Raw genomic sequence first — 14,269 nt, 5'->3', positions numbered from 1 at the left:
AGGTTCTATAAATAACATAGAAGCAAGAAAAAAGATGAAGAGTGGGTCAGTTTCTTAAAGGGTAAGGAGAGCTAGTAACAGAGAGAAGGCTGAGGCATTTACTTCCTATTTTGCTTTAGTCTTCACTAAGAAGATTAATTATGATCAGATGCTTAAGCCAATTAATATTAACCATAAGGTGGAAGGAAACACAGGACAGAATAAGGAAAGAAAAGTTTAAAGACTAAGGTAGATGTACTCTAGTTGTCAGGGCCTGACAAAATTGATCCTAGGTATTTAAGGGAGTAGCTTAAGCAATCTTATAATGATTAGAGATTATTTTTGAGAATTCACAGAGGACTGGTGAAATCCTTAAGGACTGGAGAAGGGAAACAGAACCTATCCTTAAAAGAGGAGGACAAAGAATATCCAGGGAATTAAAAACCAGTCAGCCTACCTTCTACAGCTGGAAAGATACTGGAACAAATTATTAAACAAACAATGTGTAAGTGCCTAAAGGATAACAGGATAATAAGTAATAGACAATATGGATAGTTATATTGCAGAATGAAAAAGGAGGGGGGTAAGTAAGGGGTCAAAGATGGGGATCGGGACCGCTATAACCCCACTGGGCCAGCAGGAAGCAGGAATGGAGAAAGGGACTCTAATATTTCAGAGTTTGTTTGCGTACCTGTCTGTGAGTCCCCCAGCTGGGGGACGTGCACCCCTCCCCCAGCTGCGCCCACGGCAGCCATGGAGAGATGCTTCTCACTTAGCCCCAAGCTGTTGCAGTGAGAGGGGGCTGGGATTGTCCCCTCTCCACAGGGCAGCCTGCAAAATGAATCCCTCACCCCCAACCCCACCCCAGAACAATGATTTAAATGAGGAAAAACAAAACTTACTTAAGTTAAGGACTCCAGCAATGCTGGATAAATCTACTGTTGAAATAAATTACCAAAATAATTAAAACTGGCATGATTACAGAGTGTTATTTTGACAAATAATATATGCAAAATTTTACATAACTTTAATTTTTTTGGCCCAGAATTCCCCCAGGAATGGAACACGGACACCAATGTACTTCTATTCCTATAGTGGTGCTTACAGGTGCAATATGAAGATCTCATCAGAATCTTATTCTTACCCACGCAAGCCAAGAATTATTCATTTCAATATAAAAATAGCACTTGAATAGCCAGTGAAAGGATTTACACCTTCATTATAGGCCAGGTCAATGTACAGTATCACACCATTATGTAAAATAAGCTTGTGATAGCTGCCTGTGAAGCTGCGTGGAAACCTGGGGTGCACAAGCATACTGCAGGCAAGACTGTGTGGCCACAGCAATTCAGGGGCCAACAGCTAGTGGGTAACTAGTGGTGTCCCCCAAGGGTCAGTCCTGGGACCAATCCTGTTCAACTTATTCATAAATGATCTGGAGAAAGGGGTAAGCAGCAAGGTGGTAAAGTTTGTGGATGATACTAAACTGTTTAAGATTGTCAGGACAGAAGCAGACTGTGAAGAACTTCAAAAAGATCTCACCAGACTGAGTGAGTGGGCAACAAAATGGCAAATGAAATTTAATGTGGATATGTGTAAAGTAATGCACGTTGGAAAAAATAACCCCAACTATACGTACAGTATGATGGGGGCTAATTTGGCTATGACAAATCAGGAAAGAGATCTTGGAGTTATCATGGATAGGTCTCTGAAAACTTCCACACAGTGTGCAGCGGCGGTCAAAAAGGCAAATAGAATGTTAGGAATTATTAAGAAAGGGATAGAAAATAAGACCCAGAATATCTTACTGCCTCTGTATAAAACTATGGTACGCCCACATCTTGAATACTGTGTACAGATGTGGTCTCCTCACCTCAAAAAAGATATTTTGGCCTTGGAGAGGGTTCAGAAAAGGGCAACTAAAATGATTAGGGGTTTGGAACGGGTCCCATATGAAGAAAGGTTAGAGCGATTGGGACTTTTCAGTTTAGAAAAGAGGAGACTGAGGAGGGATATGATAGAGATATATAAAATCATGAGTGGTGTGGAGAGGGTGAATAAAGAAAAGTTATTTATTAGTTCCCATAATAGAAGAACTAGAGGACACCAAATGAAATTAATGGGTAGCAGGTTTAAAACTAATAAAAGAAAGTTCTTCTTCACACAGTGCGTATTCAACCTATGGAACTCCTTGCCAGAGGAGGCTGTGAAGGCGAGGACTATAACAGACTTAAAGAGAAGCTAGATAATTTCATGGAGGTTAGGTCCATAAAAGGCTATTAGCCAGGGGATAGAAATGTCCCTGGCCTCTGTTTGTCAGAGGCTGGAGAAAGATGGCAGGAGACAAATTGCTTGATCATTGTCTTCAGTCCACCCCCTCTGGGGCACTTGGCACTGGCCACTGTCAGCAGACAAGCTACTAGGCTAGATTAACCTTTGGTCTGACCCAGTACAGCCATTCTTATGTTCTTATGGTTTGGTGGAGTAGTGAGATCCACAGCCCAGTACTCCTAGATGGATTTCCCTCTGAGCAATGAAGTCCTATGACATGCTTTAAAGGTTTTCTGGCCTTCAGTTCTAGTCATAACCTCTGTAATGTTGCTATAGTGGTACTGTGTAGCTAGTAGTCTGTACTAGCATAGCGATATACACATGTTTTAAAATACAATGGTACTAGCTCTGAGAATTGGTTATGTTCATGAATTCTTCCTCTCCAGAGTATATCCACAAGCAGCTACACTGTGATACTAGGAGCTTTTAAAAGGAGGGGGGATCCCATACCAACTCCCATAAAAGTCAGAAGATGTTATGGAGAAAAGAGGGGGACGGACATCCTAGAAAATCAGGAAAGGGAGCAAGGTTGATGTTGGAGATGCTAGAGAGAAGGAGGTTACAGCAATCATGACAGAGGTAAGGAGATTACAGGAATCTTTATCAGGAGAGTTGTAAGAGTTGCTCCTGTTATAACAAATAGTTGTATGCTATTTAAACAGGCTATGTCTAGACTACTTAGAATTTTTGAAAGAGGATATGCAAATTCTGTGGGAATTTGCATATTTTCTTCTGATCTGACTTTTGAAAGAGGATCTTTTGAAAGTGAAAGTAGTCTGGATGCAGTTTTTTGGGGAGAAAAAAACCCTTTTTCAAAAAAACCCCATGTAAACCTCCTTTTTTAAGGAAGAGCATTTTTTTCCCTGGGAAAAAAAAAACCCCACATCCAGACTACTCTCATTTTGGAAAGATCCTCTTTCAAAAGTGAGATCAGAAGAAGATATGGAAATTCCCAAGGAATTTGCATAACCTCTTTTGAAAAAAAACCCCATCGTTTAGACGTGCCCACAGTGTCCTAAACATTTGGGGTCTAATGAAACTCTCACTGAAGTTCGTGCAACAGCACCCAGGTGCACTCAATGAAACCTTGATCACACCATTAGTCAGTTTCAATAATCTAAACTCATGGAACCTATTCTCATCTCTTTAGAAGTTGCATTCACTATGGGGACACCAATTTTAATACACAGCAATTATTATACAAATACTTATTTATAAATGCATTTCTCCATTCTAATGCATAAATATTAAGCCTGTTATTTATAGTGTTTGCTCGTGCTATGTATTAGTTTATTTTTATTTTTTTTCAATTTCGGAGAGAAAATAGATGCAAGGGAACAATTTCTGAAAGCTCTATTACAGGCAGTCCCCGGGTTACATACAAGATAGGGACTGTAGGTTTGTTCCTAAGTTGAATTTGTATGTAAGTCGGAACTGGTACATATTTTGGGGGGGGGGGGAAGGGGAGCTGGAGTTAGGTGGAAAAGACCCTGATTCTCATACAACTTCCTTATTCTAAGAAAAACACATACTGTTTAGATATGAAGGTTTTTTTGGTTGATATTTTAATTAAAAATTGATCATAAATTTCAGTGTTTCATGCTATATCCAAATCTTCCTTTTGGGGTACCTGAAAGATCCCAGTTATTCATTTAATAGTCAGAATCTTTGTTTTTTATAACTAAAAAAAAGTTTATTCAATGCATATTACTGTTCCAAATAGAATTTGCTACAGATGGTTCAGTGAAATGGGTATTAAGTGTAATCAATAGTCATTGGAGAGCACAGTGAAATATTGATATAATCAAAGCTGTTGTTGTATTCTGCTGAGCAGAAAATGGAAATCCCTTCCTGTGAAGTGTGTGTGTGAATCTATCCACAGGATTAATTTTAAAGAAAAATTCTGTGTTGGGAACAGGAGTTTAGCCACAGGTGGGTCCTCATTGTCCACTCACCCACTTTGCAACCAGACCCATCCCCTCGGGGCTTACCCTGCTCCGCTCCAGCCAGGATGTGGGGTTGGGGCTTATCCCTTCTGTCCTGCTCCTCCCCATTCTTGCCCACCCACACCACTGGGTAATTTTTCAGCTTCACCTCTGCCAGGCTGGAAGGGACTTGTTAATTTCACGTGATGCTAACAAGATACTTGCAGCTCTAGTGCTGAAGAGGGAAAGAGCTGTTGCTCCCAAGGTGGGGACTGTAACACAATAGGTCTCACTGCCTGCTGCTCCTGCTGTTCCCTAGGAAATTAATTTTTCTGCTCTGGAGTGCCCCCTTTTGGCTGGTGTCTTGTTCCCCCCAGCAGACCCGTGTCCTCAGCGGCAAGAAAAGCCGCTCCGAGTCTCCCTGGTCTGCTGGGGGGGGGGGGGGGGGGCGGGGCGCTAGCTCTGCATCTCCCTGGTCTGCTGGGGGGAAGCACCCCCTGTGCCGCCAGAGGTGGCGACAATGGGGGAGGCACCCCGCACTAGCTGTGCCCCTCCGCCCCCCGTTTGTAACTAGGGATATGACGTAAGTCGGATTGATGTAACCCGGAGACTGCCTGTACTTTGCATAGGATCCCAGTTTCCTTTGAAGGACAGGTACCACCTACAAAAGAAGGTCCCTGAGGCGAACACTTGAATAAGGAAGAGAGTACTGACCATAAACCACATAAAAATGTTTCTTAATTTTAATGCCATTTTATTAATGGAGATTGCCTATCTCCTAGAACTAGAAGGGACCTTGAAAGGTCATCAAGTCCAGTCCCCTGCCTTCACAGCAGGACCAAGTACCATCCCTGACAAATTTTTGCCCCAAATTGGCCTTCACAAAGATTGAACTCACAACCCTGGGTTTAGCAGGCCAATGCTCAAACCACTGAGCTATCCCTCCCTCCTAAAGTGATAATGAAAGTCTACACTGTGTCTCTTACAGCACTTTAGAATATGCCTGTTAGTGTTAAATTATTGGACTTGCGAAGACAAAAGGGAAGATGAATGGAACTTCAGCGGGGATATATGAGCCCAGCTCCACTGAGCTCAGCAAAACTATTCCCATTTACTGTTAGGAATCTAGCCCATAATCTGTGTTCTCCTTTCTTGTCCCAGACAGTGACATGCTCAGCTGTGCTGGATGGCTGACAATGCAAATATAAAGAGCAGCAATTACTACTGGCAATTTAGAATAAACGATATCTTACATTTTGTTTAAACAGCAGCAATACAGCAGAACATATTCATACATCTGAATCTTTTTGTAATAATATGCCATTTTTAAAGAGATGGGTTCTAATACACACACACACGTCAGGGGAAGTATTTTCTAGAGTAGATTGTATTATCAGTTAATGCACCATGGTATATGTCGAACAATTCAGTTATAGTTTTTGGACTAGTGATAACTCACTGCGGGTGCTGAACATTGTTCTGATTCACCATTAAGTATTCTTGGTTGATAATCTCTCTCTCATTTCCTCCCTATATGACATGCTGGGATTCAGTTTAGAATTTTTCTCCCCGCCCTCCCCCCCCCATCCACAGCACACACAAACAGGAAAGATTATAGCAAAAAAATGAAAGAGCCCTAAAATGTTTGTGATAATAGCCCAAGGTTTTAAAAAAAGCTGAAGTGGAAGCTGTGGGATCGTTGCAATTCCTGCACTTTCTCCTCTTCCTCTGCCCCAGCCATGGTAATCACTAGATGAACTAAAAAATTTCCTAAAAAAAACCAAATAGAGACAATTGAGAATGATGCCAATAATTAGCCAAGGTCAACCCTGCATGCTGCACTGGAGCTCAGCTGTGGTGTTCCTTGATTATAAAGGCAACAGAATGGAGCAACAGGAGTTTACAGGCACTTGCAGGGTGTACGCCAAAGGACAATGCCAGGCCTGACACATGCTGTGATTTTTTTATATACATGTTGAAAACTGGAACCTCATTTATGCATTACAGTTCTATTCATCAACTCAATATATGATGAAAGTGCCTTGATTTTTATTTTCTTGCACTTCATCTAAATAAAATCTTTAGTGATGGTTTCTTTCAGAATAGCAACAGTGATGCTGCCTCTTTCCATTTAAATCAAGGTTGTGCAAATATTTCTACATGGTCAACATCTAGGTCTATATATTTTATATTGTGGATGTAGGCTTGGTGAATGAACAGAAAATATGTCCTGCTTCATATCAGAATGCTTGTGTACTGTATATGGAAATTATTTGAAATGCCTCGATTTATACATAGGAGAACTTAGTGCGAATAACAGTAAGTCTTTATGTCCCACAATACTCACTGCCCACTTTATCTGAGCACAAAGAGCCTAGTTTAGCAAATTACTTATGTGAATGGTACCACTGACTTTGAGTCGAGGCTTCATCTCTCAATAAATTAGTGTTCAAACAAAACAAGGACAAAACATTCTGGAAGAAGACAACCCTTCTATATGATGAAATGCATGAAGTTAATTATCAGCTTCACTGCTTGACTCATTCTATGTTTTCAAAAGGGCAACTTTTTTTTTAAACAACCTTTTTTTGGAAACCTTTGGAGTTATTTTAGATCAAAGAAGTAGATAGTATTTGGCTCCAGAACAATCTGACCAATGTAGCTAGAAATTCAATTAACATCTTATTCTTTAGCATACAATGACAGTGTGTTTTGTGCTGTTTAGGCACAAATCAACACAAAGGATGTCCCTGCTCCAAGGATCTTACCTAAATGCGGTAGCTATTTTTAAAGGGATATGGTCAATCTTTTTAGTCCCCATGCCCCAGATTTTAAGGAAATCCCATGCAGCACTTCTGGATGATTTTAATAATGTATTTAGTAATACTATTTATTACTTGTATTAAGATAGTATTTCTGGCTCTGCACCAAATTCAGCGCCCCCTTGTGCGAGAAAGTATGTGAGCTCTTGCCCCAAAGAGTTTCTGTTTCAATACAGTACCTCCATTTCACAGATGGGAAACTGAAGCTAATAGAGATTAAGGCTCTGATTCAACAGAGTTCTTAAGCGTGCATTTAAATTTCTCCATCTGCATCTGTCCCACTGATGTGAATTAAAGTTGAACACATGCTTAAGCGCTCTGCCTGAATCAGGGCCTGAATGAGAAGTCAGTGTCAGAGCCTGGAATTGAGACGTATCTCACCCCTTCCCCTTTCATAAATCCTCAGAGATACAATATGGCGTTATTTTAAAATTTGGGTGGCAGAGAAGAGAGGGGACCAAACAACTGACCAGGTCCTCTTTAAAAAATGGTTCCCACGTATAGGCCCTAATTCCATTATCCATATCTTGATTTCCAGGTAAGTGACTTGAATGAAATAATAGTATAATTTGGAAAGATATTTTTTTTTTTTTTTTTTTTTTTTTAGGGGAAAAAATAAGTCTTTTCATCTATGCAGGTGAACACATAAAATGAAGGGAGCTCGCAGGTAAGGACAGAGTGTTACAAAAAGTGGCACCAATACACTTTTAAAACACTTAAAAAATGTCTAAAATTCTGTAATATACACGGCATAAACAAAATACAAAAGAGTGTGGTGTGGTATAAAAGTTGTATTGGTACTCATTTGAAATGCCCTGTATAACTCATTTCTGCATGTGGTCCTCGTGAATAATGCGGTGGTCCTTAATTCATGCCAATAAAATGTTTATATAACCACACATCATTGTGTGTTCCCTCAACAGATTCAAAAATCTCTTTTCTCCCTCCCTCCCCCAATTCTCCCAGAGAATTTTCATGAAGATCACATACCTCCTTGAAGGAGCTTAAACAGCTTGAGTGTATCCATTTAATATTCAGATATAGAACTCTGAGCTGAGCTGTAAGCTAAATTGACACTAAGCTTTTCAACCCACTTGGAAATTAAGTCTAATTCACTGTCTGGGATTTTAAAGTAGTCTACAAGAGTTCAGGGACTAACTCCCATAACTTTCAATGGGATTTAGATGCCTAAAACAGAGAACACTCCAGAGGCCATCAGTGCAGTAGACCTTGCCCCCCCAAAGCCAGTCGCCCTGGGGACGCCTGCTCGGGTGGTCCCTGAAACCAGCTACTAGAGGACTGCTGTGGCTGACCTGGGGACCACCCAAGTAGTTGGCCTGGGGCCACTATAGCTGTGGCCGGCCGCAGGCTGCCCAAGTAGCTGATCACAGAATCCTTGACTTTCGTGACCGAATCGCAGCCTTATCCATGCACTATGTACTTCACTGTAGCTGCATGTGGGCTCTGCGATTATATGCTCTCAAGTGCAGAATCAGTCAAGGGTAGAACAAGGGCCCAAGTGAACTGTCCCTCCAAGGGCATGTCTACAAAGCAGGGCTAAAGCTGAAATAAGCTAGGCAACCTGAGCTACATCAGTTGTGCAGCTTAATGTCAAAATAGCTTATTTCAGCTTTTGGTGCCATCTACCCAGCAAGAAGTCTGAGAAGGAACACTCTTCCTCCGGCTCCCCTTACTCCTTGTAAAATGAGGGTTACAGGAGTCCGAGTAAAAAAAGTCCTCCAGTTCAACATTATTTTAACATTATGTCGAAATAACTGCTTGTAGTGTAGATGCAAACTATGTTATTTCAGAGTAATGTCAGTTAGCCTGAAATAACGCTGCTGTGTAGACATAGTCTAAAGTTCCAATACAAGGTGCAATTCTGCAGTGACCTGCTGCAATCCGGTGATGCAAGAATTCACAAGCACAGTCGTCACAGTCAACCTGCTGTCAGCAGATGTGCATTCTTATTTGCTACATGATGTAAAACTGCCCTCGCTCTGTTTAGCTCCTAAGAAAGTGAGGAGTCTTCCCTCATGACTCAAAGGCTTGCAACCTGTCACTTTGCTAGAGAAATGCAAGATTACTAACAGATTATGGATGCAAGTTACAGAAATCATAAGAGGAGACAGACTGAATAAGAGCAGTTCACCATAAAGACATTGAGACTTATTTGATAATTTTCAGTTTTATGTTTTCTAAGGCTTCCACTGCATTATTCCTCCTCATTAGTGTACCTTTCTCCATAAATCCAATTTAAATTAATACATGTATTTCTCATTTAGAATGGGTAGAGACCTGGCTACTTTGTTTTTAATTTTTACATTGCCTTTTATATGGAATTTACAAGAAGGTTCCTCGGTAGGGGTTTGGCTAATAGTTGGGATACATATCCTTGTGTACTTGAGCATCACTAGTTTAAGCGATCTAAGCTGAATTCTGACATGAACATGTTCATTAAATTGTCTAGGGAAATTGTGGAATCTCCACTGTTGCAGATTTTTAAGAGAAAATTAGACAACTGCTTGTCAGGGATGGTCTAGATAGTATTCAGTCCTGCTACAAGCACAGGGAACGGGACTAGATGACGTCCTGAGGTCCTGTCTTATCCTACGATCCTATGATTGAGGAAAAGACTGTAATCACACCTTTCAGAAACCAAGCTATCATCGGCTGAGTGAAGATGGATTACCCTTCAATTGTAGGTGACATGTGTTGATTGCTGAGAGGTGGATTTGAAGTGAGTTCCGAGAGAGAGACACATGCCATCTTGAAAGTCAGGAGATAATCCAAAATAGACGGAATACCTGCTGCCTCTAGGACCATGGGTTTTGCTGGGCCAGATTGAGAACATTTCCACTTGGCTGGATTCCACCAGGAAGTGTTATCCTTTCTGCTATTACTAAGAAAGGCTTCAATGACTTCTGAGCTCAGGTGCTCTACATCTGACATCCAACCAAATACTAAATAGAAATGATGAGAGTCCAGGTAGGGAGGTTTGAACTTGCCATTATTTTGGGTTAATAGACTTGGGAAGGATGGAAGATAGGTAGATAGACTGACATTTACAAAAGGCTTGGAAACCAATACAGTTTGGGCTACTCGGCAGCAATTAGGATGACTGGAACTCTGTCTCACCTGTCTTTTGCAGAACTAGAGGTATTAGCATGCTGGGAGAAAAGGCAGCTCTTACCTGGCCATTCCAGGAGAGCCGAAGACCTCTGGGCTTGGACACCTGTTCCTGAGCTTCCGTGGAACAGAATGTTCTTCTGTGATGTGAACAGTTTCTAAGTAGGATTTGCCCACTGAGCAAAGATAACATCCACCACTGTGTCATAATCGGTGCCAGCCACCTGTGATCGATGGCAAACTATCTGCTGAGGCTGCCTGCCAATGAATTGTGAGCCCCGGGTGATGTGATTATGGATATACCAGTTTCATAAACTGACCACTTCTATGAAAAGGAGTAGATGAATTTCACTACTCCCTGCTTGCTTACACAAAAGATTATTGTTAGGTTGTCTGATATTATCCTAATAGGCCAGGATTGTACTTGTGGTAAAATAGCTTTGCAGGCTTCTCGGACTTTTCTTCATACCAGAAGATTTATGTGCATTCTGTTTCCATGAAGTATGCAAATGCCTTAAGGTGTGTGAACATCCATGTGGCTCTCCTACCCTAGCAGGGAGAAATTTGAAACAACTGTTTGCTCTTCTGTGTGGGGGAGAACCCCAAACCCTACGTTCTTCTACCACGTTTGTGAGGCTTTCACCCTAGACCACAGTCACCTGTTCATGCTGTGTCTGCTCAGAACATATGCTGTTCAGACGCAAGCTTTCAGGCAATGGAGGTAGAGCTTGGCAAAAGGCGTCCTCTAAGGACATGACACCATGTGTCCGTAATCTATTTTATCAGATTGTTTGTGGGGTGGAATCGGTCTACAGAGAAGAGAGCACTTGTCCTGACCACATCTAGAGTTTCTCTTATGAATTCTATAGCTTATGTTAGAATCAGAAAGAATGCTAGGAAAGGAAGTTGAAACGAGGACTTCCAGACACCATGTACCGTAAGAAGCCACTCCTTTACAAACAGGAAGATGGTGGTACTTTTGCATCTGAGCTGTGCTACTAGTACTGAAAATGTGTTAGTAAAGCAATGCTGTTGCTCCATTGAGCAGAAGGACCCTATATATGGTGGGGAGCTACCATATATCTGAGGAATCATCTGTGGGAAAGGGTGAATATCTAAAAGGAAGTTTGCACCTTTCATGTCAAGAGATATGAACCACCTTTTTCAGATTTGAGGGGGTAGAATCTCTTCTCCAGCATGCGGCAGTAGAGCTGGTACCACCTCAGCATCAAGGGAAAGGCTAGAGAAGAGATTCTACCCCCTCGATGCAAATCACTTCATGAGAGTGGTCTCTGAAAAGGGACAGCAAGGGATTTTTTTTTTGAAGGGGTGGGCAATGAACTTGCTAGTATAGCCTGAATGGACAATAGAACTCATTTGTCCATTATTTCTCTCCAGTTGTAGGGAAAGTGTGCGAGACACCTGCCAAAGTGGACAGTGAAATTGGGAGGAGATGGCATCAGGATTTGCAATTTCCAAGCAACTCATCTAAAGTTTGGTTGTGAGTGGCAGGGGGGTGTGAAGTTGGGTGCATGGGCTGCGCACCTAGATTTTTGCATCCCTTGCTCTTTATGGGACAGCTTGTAAATTCATTGGTGGTAGAAGGGCTGTGGCCAGGGCATGGGCTTTTATTGCTACTCATGGTATTCCCTCTTTGGGTTCAATTAAACACCAGCCCACGAGTGGAGGGTTGCCTGAGAGAGTCTTTTAACAAATGCAAAGGCTTATCTTTTTGCTAAAGAGTTTAGTTTTATCACAGTCCTCTGCCATATTTTGGATCTCTCTCAGGAATCTCAAAGTGCATAGCCATAAGCCATAGCACACAGCTATGGCAATCACCACTGTTTCTGTCGCTCTGTCAGCAACTTCAGCTATGGCTTGCAGTGAACTTCTAGCCCCCAACTTACCCCTATGAATAAAGACTTGAAATTGAGCTATGTGCTTTGGAGGGAGTTTCTCTTTGGAATCTAGAAACTTTGAATTGTTCATGAAAATCATAATTGGCCTGCAGGGCCTGGTAGCTTGATATTCTAAATCAGAGGCCGGTTGATGTAACTACCTTTCTTTGTAGGAGTTCCAAATGTTTGTCCCCTTTATTTATAGGGGGCAGTTCTTGCATTTTGCTGTCTGAATCTTTCAATGACCACTTGAATGTCCAGAAAGTTGAGGACAAGGTGGGTAATCAGAAACTCTGCTCCCTTATTTAGCACCAAAGTATCATTTTTCTGCCTTATTGGAGACAGGGACACAAGTTGCTGGCATGTGTCATATGGCGCTTGCTGGTTCCAGCATGGGTTCATTCACCAAAAGCACTATCCACCAAAAGCTGGATCTGTCAGCTGTACGATGTGCAGGTGCTTATGTCATGTATCCTGAACCTCTTCCAAGGAGATCTGAAGCTTATCTGCCCCTCTCCATAACAGATCCTGGAATAGTCTATGGTTATCTGGAGGAAAGAGTGAAGCTGGAGAAAGCATCTCCTCAGGAGATGAGGAAGATAATCCCTATTACAGGGGTTCTTAACCAGTGAGGTGCGAGGTGCCTCCCAGAAAATTTATCACAATTGCCTTCTCACTGGATAAAATTCTAAAGTTTAGATTTCTTCATAATTAATATTATGAATTAAAATTATAAACATTAATTTCTTATTAACTTCGAGAGATCGGTGCACTACAATAGCAGTACGAATCAATCAGGCCTATGTAACGACACAGTACAATAACAGTACGTGAGCATTGCTGACTTTCATCTTCAAATATTATGTAAATTTATTAGGAAAAGGTTCAAAGTAAAAAGCTCATATTATTCATTTAGGCATTGTAATGGGGTTCACTCACCCCACAGCGCCACCAGCCATCGGACTTGGGAATTAGCTCAGACGGCTGCGTCCAGCATCCAGCTGGTTCGCCAGGTTCCAGGGTTCAGGCAGGCCTCGGGGTTCGAGCCGGGCCTTAAGCTCAGGCCGGTCCTCCGAATTGCCAGCCACCAGTAGAGCCTTGGGTTCTTCTAGGTCAGAGGGTAGCCCTGCTGGCCAGCTTGGCCAGGCCTCAGCGGCCCAGGCAGGGAAGCCTTCGCTGGCCTGAGGGAAGGCGGCTGTGGGAGGCCCGGGCCAGGTTTCAGCCTCATCAGTCAGGAGCTCTGGGCAGGCCTCTGTCTCCCTCAGAGGCTGGGCCCTGACTGAGCTCCTTGGCAGAGTTCTTATAGTCCTGGCCACACCCCCTAGTTTCCTGTCAGGTGAGGGGGTGGGGCTAAGCTGTGCACAAAATGGCTCCCAGGGGGGTGTGAACATGAAGTTCACTTTCAGAGGAGGTGTGAAAATAAAAAGGTTAAGAACCCCTGCCCTATGGTATCAATTCTGATTTACCATCTTCCTCCTCCAGTTGTTGGATCTTGCTGACCTCTGATTGGGAGAAGGGATAAGACTTCCGGTTGGAGCACACAGGCTGTGTGTCCAGGCTCCACAGATCCAATAAGGCTTTACAGAGGTGTTGTGGAGGGCTCCAAGGCATTGGGGAACTCCGATCCTGAGGAGGAAGTCCTGGTTTGGTTGGAAAAGGTTGATTTCAGGAAATCCCCAAATGTCTTTTTGAGCTAAACACCTTTGGTGGAAGTGACAATGGCTCTCCTGTCACTTTTGATTCCCTTGATGATGAAAAGGCTGGGTCCAGCCCCAACAGCGGTGCCACTGAAGTCTGGAAGCGATGGCGGGCAGATGGGCTGGACTTTTCCCTTTAGAGTCCCCAACTCTTAAAGGAGAGACTCAGCCCTGGTAACAGGGCAGATTGTGGGTACAGGAGGATGAAAATATCTTCCAAAGAGGTTTAAGTCTCTGCTCCCCTCAGTGGTTGTGGAGTTCTCTAGCACCTTGCAGAGCTGGTATCAGTGTGCAAAAGGTTCTAGTGGTCAGCACTCCTTTACGTGATTGTGTTGGTACCACCAATGAATGTCTCTCACAAAGCACTTTCTGATTATGGCAACATGGCTTAGGAGAGCATAAGTCCTTGGTGCCTGGGCGTGAAGACTCACCTGACAAGGGCAGGGATCCCTCCTCTTCAAAGTGGATTTAGAAGGAGCTCTGGTTTA

General features: G+C 42.6%; 1 protein-coding gene across 4 annotated transcripts in view; it reads right to left on the bottom strand.

The window, feature by feature from the left end:
* ARHGAP8 (Rho GTPase activating protein 8) overlaps positions 1–14,269 on the bottom strand; it is a 100,722-nt gene that overhangs the window by 23,499 nt on the left and 62,954 nt on the right. The gene's annotated exons all lie outside the window — the stretch shown is intronic.

This window comes from Pelodiscus sinensis, chromosome 1 (assembly GCF_052426305.1).
Source record: "Pelodiscus sinensis isolate ZL-2025 chromosome 1, ASM5242630v1, whole genome shotgun sequence".
NCBI lineage: Eukaryota > Metazoa > Chordata > Testudines > Trionychidae > Pelodiscus > Pelodiscus sinensis.
The sequence above is the reverse complement of the archived record's forward strand: the minus strand, read 5'-3'. Positions and strand labels throughout refer to the sequence as shown.